This window comes from Hibiscus syriacus, unplaced genomic scaffold (assembly GCF_006381635.1).
Source record: "Hibiscus syriacus cultivar Baekdansim isolate YM2019G1 unplaced genomic scaffold, ASM638163v2 tig00111506_pilon, whole genome shotgun sequence".
NCBI lineage: Eukaryota > Viridiplantae > Streptophyta > Magnoliopsida > Malvales > Malvaceae > Hibiscus > Hibiscus syriacus.
The window spans coordinates 3,299-5,835 of record NW_024063109.1 but is presented as its reverse complement, the minus strand read 5'-3'; the positions used below and the strand labels follow the sequence as shown (position 1 = coordinate 5,835).

At 33.9% G+C, this 2,537-nt stretch overlaps 1 pseudogene; it reads right to left on the bottom strand.

The window, feature by feature from the left end:
* Nucleotides 1–343: 343 nt before the first annotated feature.
* Nucleotides 344–2,205, bottom strand: LOC120164290 (annotated as a pseudogene).
* Nucleotides 2,206–2,537: the final 332 nt, after the last annotated feature.

The following is a 2,537-nucleotide window of genomic DNA, read 5'->3' as shown; positions in this document are numbered from 1 at the left end:
ATAAATGTTACTGAAGCCAATTTTTAACGGTATCATTACTTGTAATGATTAATTCTAATTATAATTAGTATTCACATTAATAATCGATAACTGTTGACTGTTACTCTAATTAGTTATAATCTAAAAATCATTTACTAAAAATACTTTTGAAATAGATAAAATATTTAGATTAAATACTGTTTTAAAAATATAAAAGAATATACAAAAGAATTAATATGAATTAAAACAAATAATTTGTTCAATTTTTTTGACAGAGACCATTAAATCAACCAAAAAGTTAAATCAGATAAATGTCGAATGTCTACATTTTTACCATATACTGTCCTAGATCCAGAGGAACACCCATTACAAGCCCTTTTAACATTTTTAAAATTGATAGGTTAAACGTCTACAACTCGTGAAATCCTCCGTTGTCTGACATGAACTTCACTACACTAATTGCTGAAGAAAGACTAGCCAGCGAGTGGATTAGCATGTATTGTCACACGGTTCAGCCTTATCTCTGCAAGTGGCCGATCGCCTGCTCCTGTTTGAGTCTGCATCAACAAAATAGCGTTCAGTCATGCTAACAAGAAATTGCAGGTTGCAAGTTGCAAGATGCAGCTGCATTGAACTTATTTTCAGTGAGACTGAGATTGAAAATAAGAGATTTGGTTCCGGAAAACCATTCACTTCAGATTCATGTTGAATGTCTTTCTTTTGGGTACCTCAGCAGTCAGCAAATTAAAAATAATCTAGAATTTCCCCTACCCTTTGAAATCCCCAAATCATAATTGTGGAGATAAGGTAATCCAGCATGGATTAGTACCATTTTTATAGCAAATGATGTAAACATCAACACAGAAAGTCATTTGGACAAAGAAAGAAAGAGTTTGCATGAAGATCTAAATCCCAACGTAATTATTTCCGAGGCATTCTAAATCAAAGCAAACTAAGCAGGGAAATATGTCTATATGTTCCAGTACAATATACCTTTTCCATGATATCCAGGACTTCAAAACCATGGATAACCTTGCCAAGCACAGTGTATAATCCATTGAGATGTGGCTGCTTTGCATATGTTATGAAGAATTGGCTCCCGTTAGTATTAGGACCACTATTAGCCATTGACAATATACCCCTCGCATTATGCTGTAAGAAGGTAAACTTTTGTCAGATAAAAAGGGCGTGTCTACATTCAAAAGTAATGAGCAATTTAAAATGTGGCAAGTGTTAAAAGATTATAACTTGTAACCAGACATTGAAACTAAACTTTAGTTTCGATGGTTCCAAGATAAAAGGATGGTTCCACGATAAAAAATGAAGGGTGGGAAGGTTATAGAAACCAAATTTCAGACTCAAAGAGTATGTCAGCTAAACAAACGTTCCATTCACTCCTCAAGGTTAAAACCTGGACTTGAAGCATATGGAAAACCATAGGCTTCTCAGAAGAAAAAAAGCTAACCAATCTTCAAACAAGAAAGAGTGTTTTTTTCTCCTTCCCCACTCTTAATGGGTAAAAGTTGATGACAAAATTTCTCAAACCACTTTGAGAGATTGCATAAGCTAAGTTCACGATGAAATTTTTCTTGTTTCACTAACTATTAAGCTTAACATACCTTGAGGGATTCTCTAATCTCATCATTGAACTTCTTGCCCATATACTTGTTCCCCCTTTGCCTGTTCCGGTTGGGTCTCCACCTTGAATCATGAAACCTTTAATATTCCTATGAAATATAGTCCCATAATAACCACTAGCACAGAGTGCCAAAAAGTTCTGCACCCAAACGAAACACTAGTATTTATTACATGGGCAATAGCAAAAAACAATTACTTTGTAAAACATAAACAAATGCATTCACTAAAATAGATGCCTCAGAAAGTTATACCATTAGAATGCAAAATTTCTCCACTGTAATGAAATTAAGCAAGACTTGTATTTTACGCTTGCAAATACACCAAAAAACAAAAGTTTATAGATCGAAAAAAAAAGCATAAATACAGCCTATGTTACTTGCACTTGGGAACAATACAAGTCTCCAATACAGGTATGAGTATGATATGCATATGTTTAAATCTTTTCCATGCATTCTCAAGGCGGGGCATTAAACTCCCATACCCGTGTCCTTGGGGTATCTGATACATGTATTTCAAAACCATGAAAAGTCTAACATAGAATATAGGTATATAGCAAAACTATATCATAAATAATTATACAGAACTCATTAATACACTGAAAGGAGATAATTTCCTTAAAGAATAAGGCAAATAATAACAGTGGTAACATACAAAGAATTTGTCACCAATTTCCTAAAACTTTGGATTAGGGCAACAATTGGTACCAAAGAATATTCCCTTAAGCAAAATACTAGCCCTAATCTATAGTTTAATAATTTTATTCTGAACAGCATGCGGCAGCAGAAACCTTCAGCTAGTATTTTCAGATAATAAAATCAGATTACTGAAAAAGAAGGAAACATTTGAAGGAAATGAAGGTCCTAACCTCCGCCGTTTTAGCGACCTCATCGCAGAAGATCCACTTAATGTCACCAAGATTT